Here is a 15942-nt window from a genome sequence, read left to right on the forward strand (position 1 = left end):
TCCAACTCCTCTTGGATATCTACATCCCACCCAACAGGTAATGGAAACTTGTCCAATTCTTCTTGGGTTTCTTGAATTGTTTCATCAGAATACCACCCAACAGGTAATGGACATCTGTCCAACTCCTCTTGGATATCTACATCTCACCCAACAGGCAATGGACACTTGTCTAATTCTTGGGTTTCTTAAGAAATCCCCTCATCAGAATACTACCCAAAATGTAATGGATACCTGTCCAATTCCTCTTGGATATCTTCATACCCTTCAATAGTATATAAACTAAAAGGTATTGGACATTCTTCTTGGTTTACTCATTTTTTTTTCATTAGAAAGAAAACCCAATAGGTATTGGACATTGGTTCAACTCTTCTTGGATATTACATCCCAACATTAGAATAAAACCCAACAGGTGATGTTTACCTGTCCAATGGGTTAATTATACCCTTCATTAAAATTGTCAAATTTGTCTTGGATATTTATACTCTTGCATTAGATTGCAAACCCAATAAGTATGATATTTACCTTCCCTAGTTGAATTCAAATTTATCTGCATAAGCATACATAAGTCCAAAACATACTTAATACTTTAATTCTAACATTCCACATCTCATTCAGTGTACACTTTACAAATGATAGGAAATATATAAGCATTTTGTGCCTAAACTATTTGGCTTTTAAAGAATTTTATAACCATGTTTGCAAAATTTTAATCTAAATATTGGAACTTGGAGCAAGTCATTACAGTTAGAGCAAGATGCTGAAAACCATATTGATAAATAGATCACACCCTTGATAAAATATTTGCCTTCAGTTGCTAAGATTGTGTTGTATTATATGGAAAATTTCTATAATCCTGTTTATTACAGATACATGTACAATGCATATTTTCCCTGTAATAATAATAATACTTCTGAGATGTAAAAGAATGGATTAAATAGTCACCGATGTTAAAAGATATTACCGGGTATATGATCTAATTAATCTGGTTTGGAAATCACAAACTTAGTTTTGAAGCCGGTAAAACAGTGTCGCACCAGAAAACTCTGTTACAAGTACAATGAATGAATTCGTTGTATCAAAACTTTAAAATAATTGATGCACTATGTCCAAATCTTTTCGACAATTTGGGATAAAGATATTAAATCAAATCATCACTGTTATAAGTCTTAGAGCTAGAGAAAAGTCAGTACATGCCCAAATTTTACATGTAAGACTTTGATCCTATATTTCAATAAATGTCAAAATGGTTTTATTTTTGTTTCTGTTCAATACTTTCTTCTTCAGGGTCTCTCATGGTCTATACTGTATGATACCTCCATTGACCCTGCTCTTTTATATGGCCATATGTTTATCCAGTAGCAGTGGTTATGCGCAGGCAATCTTTGAAATATTCCTCATTTCATGCATCTCCTTCAGTTCTGCCTCTGTCCATTTTATTCATTCTGCAATTAGATAAAGGCATTTCTTTGCCGTTTAAAACATGTTTTTCTTGACTACAGCAAGATCACCCTTTATGTTGATCAAACCCAACCAAGAAGTAGAAGAAATTTTCTTATTCAGAAATATGTATTGATAAATAAAATGGAAGAAAAACTAAATTCTATCAAACTTTTTTTTCTTCTATGTCTAACTGCATCTTCATCCTACCCCCCATCCGCCATAATTTTATCAAAATGGAATCATCATTCAACATACAAAACGATGTTGCACATTAATTAGACAGTATGTTAGTTTCTGATTGTTAAGAAGGAGATTTTAAAAAGATTTTACACCTATTCCTTGCAAATTTTAGACTTCTAATGTAACACAATCAGTACATTAGGGGTACATAATCTTCAAAAACATCTCTACACTTAATGATAAAGCTTTCACATTAGTATTGTTTTTAGCCCAATGGTTCTGCTAAAGAGGATTTAAAATTGACCTAAACCTTACTAACTGCTTTGAAATCATATTGACAGGGACAGAGACACACTTGACACTTCATCCCCCCTTCCTGGGTAATGCTTTGCACAAAATTTAATTGAAATTGACTAAGCTGGATAGAAGTTGAAAATATGAAAAATTACAGTCAAACAGATTATGAATAACTTTCAGCACATCAGACATAAAGTAGTGATCCTTAAATAAGATACACCTACAAGATGAAGCTGTTTTATTCCTTTGAAGTGATATCTAGTATTGTTTCTTTTCCTGTATGCCACCTCTATCAGAACAAAATGTTATACATGTATTAACATAACCTATGACCGTATAGCTCCCCAGTATTTACTTTACAATTAATTAAGTTCTGGAATCAACCCTCAGATGCCCTTAAAACAAATGATTCTAAACTGGCAAAGGTAAAGGGCATCTGAAGAATTTAAAATAAAATGATAGTACAAACAAGCAAACAGTGTGCATGAAAATGTTGGCAAACACTAGAAAAAATACTAAGGTACTTTCTCAAACTTAACATGAATACTAAAGAGGTTTTATGTAGCTGTATTGCACATACCAAAAGCTTTCCTGCAGTTAAAGGTTGGTTGCCTAGTAGTTATGTAGTATGTACAAGTTTTCCCTCTATCTCTTCTAATTTAAGAAGCGAAAATGTCTCTAAAATCTTATGGTTGGAATGAAGTATTCCTGTTCATTTTACTGATTACTTACAATTGTCCTATTTCTGAGGGTCATCTTCTGATGAGTGTGTTCTCTGCAATGTTCACAATTGAAGTTCCTGTTTGACCTGTTACATATTGAAAATTCTCAATGAACATGATTATGGTTTTAATTTCCATTGTAATTATTGATTACTTTTATAAAAAAAAAAATCTAAACCAATTTATTGTAACATAATACTTAGGAAAATATTTATGTAATATCAATGGAAAAAAGAAATCATTTTCTCCAGTTATCCTAAAATCACAAGTAAGCAATAATCATATAAATTCACATACGTAAACCCATTAGCTTTTTGTGCTATTAAATCATAGTCATCGCTGTGCAATAATGGAAATCAAGTACTTATCCACAGCTTTGTGGCAATAAAGTTAGTTACTATCCCCGAGTAAAAAGTGACAAGCCCAAATATAGAGGCAAAAATTAAAAAGTAACATTTAAAAAAAGTTCATTGTGAATAAAGTCAGGGTATTAATTACAGATGATTCTTTTTAAAATTAAAGTTTAATTTAATTTTCGCTAGTAAAATTTAATCATATATAAATTAATGATTTAAAAAAATGAAAAAAGGATTTAAAATATTCCTTTTCTGGTCATTCACTAGTTCGTCTAATTAAAACGAAGCAAAAGTCATTTTGTTTTCATCTTGAATCATTTAAAGCCATATATGGCGTATGTACAATGAAAATTATTAGACTAAAATTATAAGAATTTATTATTTGTATCATTACTTTATATAAACATGATAAAGATAAAAATCTAAGTCAATTGCGTTATAAAGATATCAAAATTTAATTTGGATTCTCGGAATTTTCTCCGACTTGGAAGAAAATACAAAAGATTTAAATAACAAATTACAGAGAAGATAAAATCGTAATACTAGATAACACGAGGTGTTCTCCGTGCTCCGAATTGTATGAAAAGCTTTAATTTAAATGTTTAACTATACTTGTCAGGTAACTCTTGATGGCTCGAACTTCGATCTCTTGAAGTTCTTGATCGCTCGAAGTCAGTCTCCGGTCCCGATTTTTCCCCTTTATAACTAAGCAAATTTACTCTTGATTTCTCTAACTCTTGATCTCGCGAAACTCTTGATCCCTCGAAGTCAAAATGCAGTCCCGCTATGCATATTCTATTGAAATTTACCCTTGAAACCTCGAGGTGGTCATGCGTATACATTGTTACATCATTAGCGACTTTACCTGGACATTTAAATGGCCCCAGGCAGAAGACGCGGGTTTCTTTACTTAGTTTTGTATTTTTCAAAAATATATTTTTTGATCAGATACGCCATATCTGGCTTTAAAAAAAAAACGCAACATAATTGCATGACACTTATCATTGAGCTGATTGAGTGAATGTATATAATTTAATAATGAGATATCTGTGAGTCATATATGTACAAGCAAATATTGCTATATTAAACAAAGGAAAGGGGGGAATTCAAATTAGGAAATAAAAGATCGTTTTTAAGTAAATCAGTCTTGTAGTACTGCAAAATGGATGCAGTTGTGGAGATTTATTGATAATATGAGCATGCTGTCTGGAATATTTTTATATTAGGGAATTTAATAGCAAAAAAGAGTGAAAATACCGGTGGTGCTTAAATAGTGTTAAATCTAGACCCTAAAAAGGGCATGGTAATCAAGGAATCAAAAGGGCACTTTGTGTCGCGACAGGATCTCACGAGGGCACTTTCAAAACAAATGGTTAATGTGTTTAAAATTACATTAAACATTTATTAATTTTTACATACTTGAACATGTTTAATTACTTTTAATATCTTTTCATATTGAAATCTTTATTTAAGCAAGTAATTTAAAGATAAATTCATATATCTGTTTACTAAATTAGTAAAAAAAAAATTAAATACCAACACAATTAGCACACTTATGCTGACATGACAATTATTGAAACAAAAGGAATATAATAAAAAAGGCATTTACATGCAATTTCTTTAATCAAAAAAGTAATAAGGTTACTCTTGAGAAAGTAATGGAATTTCTTTTCATGCATTACATGTGTATTTTAAAATTCCTAATAGCCCAAGGGGATTCTTCAGTGCAGAAAACCACTAGCCCCATCATAAAATGGAAGCCCCGGGTGTAGCACGATGCTAATTACACACCCATCATGTGAAATAGTTATAGTAGCCCTATATCAATTTCAGTATTGTTTTAAATTAATTAAAACAAATGACAAAAACAATAATTAAAAAAAAAATCAAAATAAAGCAGACACTCATCAGTAATGCAATGAATCTCTTAAGTTACATATCAGATGAGATAAACTTACATACAATTATTTAGTTGTTGTCAATTATCCCATTTATCATCATCTCAGCTCACTTTGCGATTGTAATACTGTCTACATGAACCGATAATTTACAGCTGATTTATTAACACACGATTGTTAAAATTTTCATTTCCCTTTCCAATATACATTGTCAGAACATACTTAGTTGGTCATGATATCAAATTAAATAATAAACACTTTCGATTTATTAAACATTAACTAACAATATACGATCATTTACTAAATACTTCTCGCCCTCAAGAGAGTTAAAAAGACAGAGAAAATTCAAAATAAAAACAAGGAATAAAAACAGGAATAACAGCCGTGCAGTTGAGATACTTGATACAAAGACAGACCAACTGAAAAATTCACTCTTTGTACGTACAGCTGTTGACTGGAACCACCTGGAAGAGAAAGCAGTCCGCGCCCCAAAGCTAGAAAGCTTTAAGTCGGCGATAGAACATCTTCGCGACTAAGCGCCCTCCATCCGTCACATCAAAGCCCAACGGGGTTACTGTGATGTAACAATACAGATACAGATACAGATACAAGTGCAACTTAGGATTAATTGTTCCGATATGTCTATTTTAATTTTGTGCACAATTGTTTTCAAAATTACATTAAAATCTATTTTCCTTAAAAAAGAACCCAGCAATGGATAAATATTAATCGAATAAACTTACCTTTTCTCTTGTCAATCAGAAAATCTTGTTGACATTAAGTGTTTCTTAGTCGCCATATTTTTTTTCCATGAAAACAAACGTTGTTATGATCAGGATCAACGGAAGTTGATTTTCGGAACTCTCGAGAATTTAGAGTTCCGAATGTAAAACTGAAACAACAAAACACGGTGCGTCCGTGAAAGCAACTTTTTTAGACACTTTTTTGGACAAATCGTCGTGTCCAAGTTTTGTTGGGTACTAACCTGCAAATACCCAATTAGGGTGTTTTAAGCATATTCAGTGACACTTCTTATTGGGTATACCCAATAAGCAAAAAGTACCCAATAAGTACAATCTTGGCATGAAAAATACCCAATAAATGCACTCTCGTAAACACGGACGGACAGACGGACGGACGACGGACAAAATGTGATCAGAAAAGCTCACTTGAGCCTTCGGCTCAGGTGAGCTAAAAAAGGTAAATCTGGTGGTTAATTTGTGGTTAATTTCTTGACCTTCCAGCCTCCTTAATTGACGACGGAATTTCCGTTATTAACCGATCATGACGAGGAGCATACGGTGGCTGTGACCGGTCGGCAGGGGATGCTCACTCCTCCATGACTCCTCCATGACACCTAATCCTAACTCTGATGCTTTGGAGGTCCGTGTTTGCTCTGCTCCTGTTTCGTATTGTTTTATGGACTTTTGATCTTGCATACTGTTTTTTATCTTCATTGTATCATTCATCTCTTATATTCACATTTTTTTTATGACTTGCCAAATATTTTTGTCATTCAACTATAATTTTTGAAACAAAAATTGCACTATTATTTGACTTCTTCCCATTACAGAAAAAAATATTTGGAAATGTAAATATGTAAAGATAACGAACAGTAATCAAACTAAAAATTTGGAGACAAACCTTCAAATTTATCAGAGGTGGGAACAAGTCTATGGAGGACAAACGATCCCCTGTCAACTAGTCACACCCACACATGCTCCTTCTCATGATCGGGTAAATGGGAAATAGAAATTCTATATTTTGCGGAAGCCGGTTGGTGCCAGGTGAAAAATGGCCGCCAAGTTGATTATCTGGCGGCCACCAAATAATTTTCTGGTGACCGCCAGTTGTGGTCGCCATATAAATTCTGGCGGCCGCTTCTAAACCCTCTTGCGGCTGCCATATAAAATACTAACATATTTTATATCTGGTGCCTTCTGACTTCTGTTATTTTTTTTTCTTTATCTTCTGTTAATTCCCCCTTCTCTTTCTCTCTCTCTCTCTCTTAAAAACAATTTTTTTAAAGCAATACATGTATTAGCTGCAACTTTGATGTCGGAATTTTTTGTTGCAAAATTGTAAATAACTATTTCAATGACAAAAAAATTGCATAGATAAACTTCTCTTATTCATAATTGCTACATTCAAAAGAAGTATTTATAAGCTTAGATTAAATCAAAATTATTTTATTGTCGTCCCGTACAATAATAATTTCGTATGTAAAACAATATTGGATTGTGTAAAGAAGTCTTTCTTCTGGTCTTTTTTTTAGTTTTTTTGATCATAAAGGTTTAAGTTCCTTACAAATAATAATAATAACAACACATTTTAACATCAGAATAAAATTTTCAAAAATGCAGCTCATATTGCTTTAAAGTTGATTTGTTTACTTCTTTTCTTTAATTCAATTAGCTATAAAACAACGATAGAAGAGAATTTGGAGGAAAAAAATTATAATACGTACGACTGAAGAGGAATCCCTGGACTGAATAACTTGAAAAACATAGTATAAATGCCACCATTGGGAAAACAAACAACCAAGACATAGAACGCATTTTGTATGATATACAGGTAACAGCTTTATCAGGAAATGCATATTGAATGTGCGCAATTGCTGTATATATACGATACGCAATCAACTGTTCTTCTTATTTTTTTAAATTGATTAAGTAACCACTAATTACTCAACTGAGATTCCCAATGTCGAGGAATATAAATAAACAAGATTTAAAAAGTATTATTTTGGTATATATATCTACATTTGTATATGCTCATATATATTTTTTTTAAATAATCAATAAATGCATTAATTATAGGTTCAAAGAATGTTAACACAATAAGGCTGGCTAAAATTGATTTTATATGCTTAACAACTTTAAATTTAATTTAACAAAATTAAAAGCAAACCGGAAAAGAAAATTTTTTTCTTTCAAAGTGCCTGTTTTTTCGATACATACGCGCGTGGGTAACGTCAAACTAAACTAGTTAACTTTGGACAGCCTAACTCATGAATATCTGTGGTTGAATAATTTAATTGTTCATAAAATATCACTGAACGAATTTTGATGTAAACTATTACATGTACTACATGTAAGTATTAACACAAGCACTTTTTCATTCCCCCCCCCCCTATTTAAATGTTTGATTAAGTCACCTTTTTCATATTTTTGTATTCTAATATGCACTACATGTACATGTATATGTTATCAATAATGTAATCCTTTTGTCTTTATCGTTTTCCAATGGTACATATATTAAAAACTTCCCTCTATTCATGTATCAGTCGAAAACGATATATTTAAAAATGCCTTTAGGGACAAAAGGATCACATTATCGATAACATATTATGCATATTTAGAATACAAAAAATAGGGGGAAAGTTTATTGATCTCTGATTTAAAATGAAAAAAAAATGGGAAAAGGGGGGTTGACATCCCCAAGTGCCTGTGAGAATTCATATGCTAGAAATATTTTTTCCCCTTTGTAAATGCTGATTACATAATAAGAATGGCGAAGATCATTATATTATTCATGATAGATTTACTGTAATTTTTTTTCTCTTGTGCTGATGTTAAATACAGAAAGGTGACTTGTTCATTTGCATACATAGGATAAATTATTCCCTTCGACGTTTGCTGCACATGCATGCACCGCAAGTTTTGCTTAAAAAATAATTTTTTTTGCAATTTCCTTTATCAGTTTGAGAATAACTAAATAGAAAACCCATGAGTACATAAAACTTTAAAAGACATCAATCACAGAAAATAAAAGGGCCAGCAAGTAAGGTTTCACCGGTTGTAATGACTTTAACGTGTATATGTACTTCAATGATAAAATATTAAAATAATTGTGTTTTAATTCCTCCTCAATATTCATGATATTGAAATTATAACAGAATTGTTTACAGCATAATGGGGCTTGGGTTTTTTATTTTAAAAATGAATCGTAGGGGGTCTGTATTGGGCCCTATTACCAGTGGTGAACAAGTACGTGTTTTTTCCCATTTCGTAAGAGAAAATTCCCAAAAGAAAATCAAACAAAATAAATATAATTAAAAATGTCCGAACAGCATAACAGGTATATCAAAAATTGTGTAAAAAAAAACATATTAAACTGCATGTTCTAAAAACTAATTGACCAAATGTAAAATACAGTAAATGACTTTTTATTTGTGAGAACTTTATTTTTACGTAATATTACACGCGAAATGTACTCGCAAAAATATTCTCGCGTAGATAAGTATTCCTATAAAAGATAATTTAAAGCAGTATCCACAATTCGTGAAAATTTTGTCTCGCTTATAAAGAGTAAAAGTCTATCCCTCGAAAAATAAGATGTCATAATAATTAAGTGATCTACAGTATGTCAATGAAATATCTTGCAAATGAAAAATGAAACCCGTGTTTATATTTATTTTGAAAAATGTTAAATAAGATATTTTCCCTATTTCAACCAGATGTTGCTATATATTTCCAATTGTAAAGGTCCGGGAACTTGTTTTTACACTGTAAGACCTAAAAAATTAAACCCTGACGTGTAGGTTAGGGCTATGAGCCTATAGTGTATTTTAAATTGAGATTCACTTTTTTTCAGGTCACCACTATTCTATAAATTATGAATATATTCAGAAATATCAAATGCAATTCAGAAGAATATACATTACTGCAATACAAATTTTATATACGTCATAATATATATACCTCGATCTATGGTGTTTCGTTGTGAGTGGCCCCAAGGGAACACCATATACCTCCGATAGGTTTTTGTTGTTGTTTAAGTTCCTCTCTAGAATTTTTTACTCATTTACCCAGGTATGCATGCAGACGCCACCACTTGCCTGTGGAGAGTTCCAAATATTCTCCTATAACCGACACTTAGGGCCATTGAGCAGGGAGGGACCTTTTTCGTTCCAGTACCTACTGCGACATGAGACCTTGGTTTATACGGTCTCATTCGAAAAACCGGTCTCCACCTCCCACAGTATGAATCGAACGCGCGATGCCCCCGATAGGGTTCAACAGATTAAACCAGGGACAAACTAGAGCATCTCGCGCTGATTTTTTTTTTTTACAATCAAGTTAGAAGTGAAAGGAAAAAAAAAACCCACTAACTTTCCATAATTTTAATTTTATATATAAAGTTATTGTTTAGGATTTTAAATGTGCAACATTATCCTGAGATATTTTCTATACCAACAATATTCCTCAAAAGCACATACAGTAAAACTTGATTATAGCGAAAACACTTATTATGAATTTTAATGACGCTTATACAGCAAAGTACATTTTCCCCTTTGACAAAAGAGTACATTGATACAACATTAAGTAAACGGGTATAACGAATTGCGTGCGTTTTTATGTATTTGTTGCCTTCAAAAGGACAATCCGAAATTTGAATTTTTGACAGGGTAAATAAGCAAACAATTGTTGAATGTATTGAAAATTTATTGTGCAAATTAACATAATTTCTGGCATTTTGTATAAGAATAATTGTTTTAAAATTAAACTGCATCATATTTCTTGAACTGGCGTCATACTATTTTCTCTTAATTGATATTTTGTGTAAAATAACCCAATTTTCATTCTTGGGGTTGAAAACGGATGCATCAACCTGATCAAAGAGATAAGTTATTTATCCTTTCACGCTATCCGGGTCTTTCAAAGATTGTACATCCATAATAGTCAGGACAAAATTGACATATACAATTTGCACAACATTCCTCCAATGTTATCCCATCGGATGGTTCTCTACCTGAAAAAAATATATATATTTGTTGTAATTCTCTTCTTATTCACGATAACTTTACTTTAGCGTAATTTCAGGTACCGATCTGCTCACAAAATTCAAGTTCATTTCGAGTAATGTATTATCAGTGAAGATTATATATACAGTATATAAAACAGTAGCAAAAAATCATGAAAGTTTTGTCTCGCTTATGAATACCAAAGATATATCTTGTAGAAAAAAGTTATCGATCTACAATAATAAATGTTCATATTTCAAAGTTGACTTTACTTTAAAATTATCATTTCATGTTATAAAGAATAATGGGAAGAATTTGTCAATAAATCTTAAAGTAAACATTGTATTTTGTAAAAACAATAAAAGATTTTGTCAAGACTTCATCTTAACTGTTGACACCCCCCACCACCCCCTTATTCACTGAATCTACAAAAAGTATCAATTCTTCATATATGCTACATCTTGTACGAAATGGAATGATAGGAGATTTGTTTGCATCAAAAATGTTGCACTCAATGTATTTTGTTAGTAAATCTGTCATGTGGAGTACGTTAACAGTGCATTATATCTATGGTACGCCAAATTCACAAAAATGAGCTAAATATAGTTTCACAGTCGATAAACTAGGTTTATCGGTTGTAAACTATAGTTTACGGACTGTAAACTATAGTTAACAACGTTAATCTATATTTTACATCTGTAAACCATAGTTAACGCGATAATCTATGTTTCACAACCGTAAACTATACTTAACACTGAAAACAATCATATGCGATTGCAAAACATAGATTATCTGATAAATACAGTTTCACGATTTGTAAACTATAGTTTACAAACCGTTAACTATAGTTAACGATCTGATAAATATAGTTTCACGATTTGTGAAACTATGATTAACAACTCTTAACTATAGTTTACGATTGTAAACTATAGTTTACAAACGTGAATCTATGTTTATCAACAAAATCTATTGTTAACGCTTATTACAGACAGATAAACTTAGATTATCATTCGTAAACTATAGTTAACAACCGTTAAATATAGTTTTACAGATGAAAACTATATTTAACGAATCGTTAACTATAGTTTACGATTTGTAAACTATAGTTTACAGTCGATAAACCTAGTTTTTCAATTGTGAAACTAGGTTTATCTCATTTTTTGAATTTGGCGTGCCATGTATACATGTATATCATTAAGATGGGTAAATGTAGTAACCCAAATGCCTGATGTGCTACAATCTAAAACGCTTAATGAGTCAAAATCTTGTGTTTTTATTTTAAGAAAGCAAAAGATTCAAGATTCATGGTAAAAAAAAAAATGGAAAAACGAAGTTGTGACAATGTGTCATCGAAAAGATACAAAGGAAGAACTGAACAAAAATCTATATGTTCAATCGTGGCAAAATTTACAGAGAATCTTCAAAGATATATTTTGGAAGAAACATTGCAATATGGCAATAACTAAGCAGTTTGGAGTCCATGTTGGCAAGTTGATATTTGAACTGAAAGACAATTCATTCTAATAAAATAACGATATGCATAATGCAATGTAATATTTCATATACATGTATGAATCTATTTAATATACGATGACTTAAAAATAAATACGCATTTTCTTTTTTCTGTTAGTATAGATGTATAAATTTATTACTTACCTACTGAAAATGCCTGGGTTGAAATAAATAGTATAAATACCACATAAACGATCAAAAATATCCAAGGTGTTTGCACTGTATCAACGAACACACAAAGAAAGGCTGCATCAGCTATCAGCTATTTTTCTCACTCAATGTTATACCCTTTTTTATAATTAATCGTAACGAACAATTTAGCTGGAATTTCCACTTAACAATATGAAAAATCGCATTTTGCATGAAGTGATCAATTAAGCTAATTTTACACTTTATAAAAATCCATTTACATTACGGGTTTTTTTTAATGGAAAGTTTGGGCATGAATAATTATTTTCTTCATGCGTCGCTCGCACAAGTAAACCTAATTTTTCTGGTTTTTCTTTTAATATACTGACGAGGTGGTTCACGTCTTCATGCATGTAGTTCATCAACTCGCACTATTAACATTAGTAAACGTAAAGTAAAACCGATTAATTTCATTATTCAGCGTTTATCTTTTTCTTTAAAAAAACAAAAAACTATGGAGTTTATACTGGGAATAAAGAATTAACTCTCAGGAAGCATTGACCGAAATATCGATGAGGATTGAGGTTTTAATGATGGAAAAGATTGGTACTATTACTATAAAATTAATATTGGTTTTTTTTTTTTTTTTTTTTTTTTTTTTTTAGTAAATTAGCTAAGAAGTGAAATATCGAACTTCGAGGTTGGCCAAATCATTTTTATCAAAAACAGCCAAAAAAATTTTTTTTTTATTTTATGATTTGATAATTTCTTTAGTTAGTAACATTATTCCGTAGGTTAGACTTTTCTACACTTCATACAACCATTCCTCAATTAAGGGTTTTTTTTGTTATCATAGAAACTTCTTTTTTGTACAAAAAATGCAACTGGGGAAATGTTCTTATCTTTTGATTGGTAATTAACAAAATTTCTTGTGCCAAGTTATATTGAAATCAGACCAAAACTGTAGGAGAAGTAGCACACAGGCACCTGACGTTACTTTTTATGTTTTTATATTAAATCAAAATATACCCCTACCTAATAATAAATCCTTTGGAGTAGCAATTCTTTACAGATAGACCGACAGACGGACTGCTAGACAGAAATTTGTTCACGTATTAATGTTTTTTTTTTAATTTTGTAACATCGTTTTCTGACACAGGCAAAAGTACAACGTATGCTCAACATAGTTTTACAACATATGTTTAACATACTATGGAAAATTCATATGTTCAACGTATGTTTAAAGCAATATGAACTGCATTTTTGAGAATTTTATATTGCTGGTAAAATGTGTTATTATGATTAATCTGCATGTAATCTAAACCCTTATGATTAATAAGACCACAATAAAGTTTTAAAATGTTTCAGAAGAAATATTTCTGTACAACCGAATATACAGTATTATATAAGAAATCATTATTGTACAGGACGACAATAATTCAATTTTACTTCAATCAAAGCTTATAAAAAGTTCTCTCATAGCAAATACGAACAACAGATGTTTATAAATGTTCTTTTTTTCTGTCATTGAAATAGTTAATTATAAATTTGCAACATTTTTCCGATGTCAAAATGCACCTCATATTGCTTTAACGTATGTTCAACATATGGCCCTCAACACAAATGCTGAACATACGTTGCAATTTTACCTGTGATAAGACAGGGCAATTTCTTGTTATAGAACGGTTCACATGTCCACCTCAAAAATCACCAACTTCATTCGAATCAGCTGCAAGGTGGTATTACAAGAGCCGCGGTGTGGACTTTCGGTGGGCAATTGCTTCGCGACATCAAATATTTGGTTTCCTTTACACCCCTTTGGATTATTAAGGTCTTCCGTTTCCAACAGAAGACCTTCTACTGATTCTGTTGGTAAAGATTATTATTCTTTTTTTAGCTCACCTGAGCCGAAGGCTCAAGTGAGCTTTTCTGATCACATTTTGTCCGGCGTCCGTCTGTCCGTCTGTCTGTCTGTAAACTTTTCACATTTTCGACTTCTTCTCAAGAACCACTGGGCCAATTTCAACCAAACTTGCCACAAAGCATCCTTGGGTGAAGGGGAATTAAAATTGTTAAAATGAAGGGACATATCCCCTCGCAAGGGGAGATAATCAAGAAAAGAAAAAAAATAGGGTGGGGTCATTAAAAAATCTCCTTCTCAAGAACCACTGGGCCAGTAAAGCTGAAACTTATGTGAAAGCATCCTGGGGTAGTGTAGATTCTAAATTATTCAAATCATGACCCCTGGGGGAATGGCGGGGCCACAATGGGGAATCAAATTTTATATAGAAATATATAGGAAAAATCTTTGAAAATCTTCTTCTCAAGAACCACTGGGCCAGAAAAGCTGAAACTTATGTGGAAGCATCCTGGTATAGTGTAGATTCTAAATTGTTCACATCATGACCCCCGGGGGAAGGGCGGGGCCACGATGGGGAATCAAAGTTTTACATAGAAATATATAGGAAAAATCTTTGAAAATCTTCTTCTCAAGAACCACTGGGCCAGAAAAGCTGAAACTTATGTGGAAGCATCCTGGTATAGTGTAGATTCTAAATTGTTCACATCATGACCCCCGGAGGAAGGGCGGGGCCACAATGGGGAATCAAGGTTTTATATAGAAATATATAGGAAAAATCTTTGAAAATCTTCTTCTCAAGAACCACTGGGCCAGAAAAGCTGAAACTTATGTGGAAGCATCCTGGGGTAGTGTAGATTCTAAATTGTTCAAATCATGACCCCCGGGGGAAGGGCGGAGCCACAATGGGGTATTAAAGTTTTACATAGAAATATATGGGAAAAATCTTTGAAAATCTTCTTCTCAAGAACCACTGGGCCAGAAAAGCTGAAACTTATGTGGAAGCATTCTGGGGTAGTGTAAATTCTAAATTGTAGGAATCATGACCCCGGGGGAAGGGCGGGGCCATTATAGGGAATCAAAGTTTTACATAGAAATATATGGGAAAAATCTTTGAAAATCTTCTCAGGAACCACTGGGCCAAAAAAGCTGAAACATATGTGCCCATGGAAGGATCATGGGGTACTGTAGATTTCAGGGTGGGGATGCATTATGTATAACAAGGGGGAAATCTGGTAAAGAACAGAATGGTCAAAGCTTCTCAGGTGAGCGATGTGGCCCATGGGCCTCTTGTTTTCTTCTACTTCCTAGATGCCAACTTTGAGGCCTCATATCTCACTCATTTATCAACGGATTTCGCTCAAATTTTCAGACATTATAGACATTATTAAACTCTATCAGAGTGGTATCTAACATTTCAAAAATTCACTTCCGCTTTTGAGTTATTCCCCTTTAAATGAAAATCTATAGGGTTTCGTTTCCGGATAAAGGCTCAGAGACCACAAAAGCTGGAGAAGAATTTTTACTGATTTTAGGTAACCGAAGGATTAATTGCAGTTGTGCACATCGGTTTTTGTTTTTCGATTTCTGTATTCACAATGGCGCTATATAGGGGTCAAAAATGAGAACGCCTAAAAGAGCGAAAATTTACACATATTTTCCTTTTTATCTTGAAAACTAAATATATTTTGTTAAGACATAATGAACAAAAGTTGTGCATAATTGCAAGGGCTTTCATATAATGATATTCAAAATGGGCCCTATAATTAGGGACCAAGGGACCTTGAAAGTTTTTGCTTTATAA

The 15942-nt window shown here is 32.2% G+C and overlaps 1 long non-coding RNA gene across 2 annotated transcripts; it reads right to left on the bottom strand.

The window, feature by feature from the left end:
- Nucleotides 1-740: 740 nt before the first annotated feature.
- On the bottom strand, nucleotides 741-5928 carry LOC134251732 (uncharacterized). Of its 2 annotated transcripts, none has more exons than XR_009988805.1 (3): nucleotides 5637-5928; nucleotides 2650-2725; nucleotides 741-1442 (listed from the first exon to the last, which is right to left on the bottom strand). It is a non-coding gene; the product is annotated as an uncharacterized LOC134251732 (long non-coding RNA). The 2 variants fall into 2 exon arrangements; XR_009988806.1 differs by lacking the exon at nucleotides 5637-5928 and adding an exon at nucleotides 4954-5042.
- Between the last annotated feature and the right edge of the window lie 10014 nt (nucleotides 5929-15942).

Source organism: Saccostrea cucullata, unplaced genomic scaffold (genome assembly GCF_032062105.1).
Source record: "Saccostrea cucullata isolate Sc308-1 unplaced genomic scaffold, CSIRO_AGI_Scuc_v1 ctg1583, whole genome shotgun sequence".
In the NCBI taxonomy this organism is placed as follows: Eukaryota; Metazoa; Mollusca; class Bivalvia; order Ostreida; family Ostreidae; genus Saccostrea; species Saccostrea cuccullata.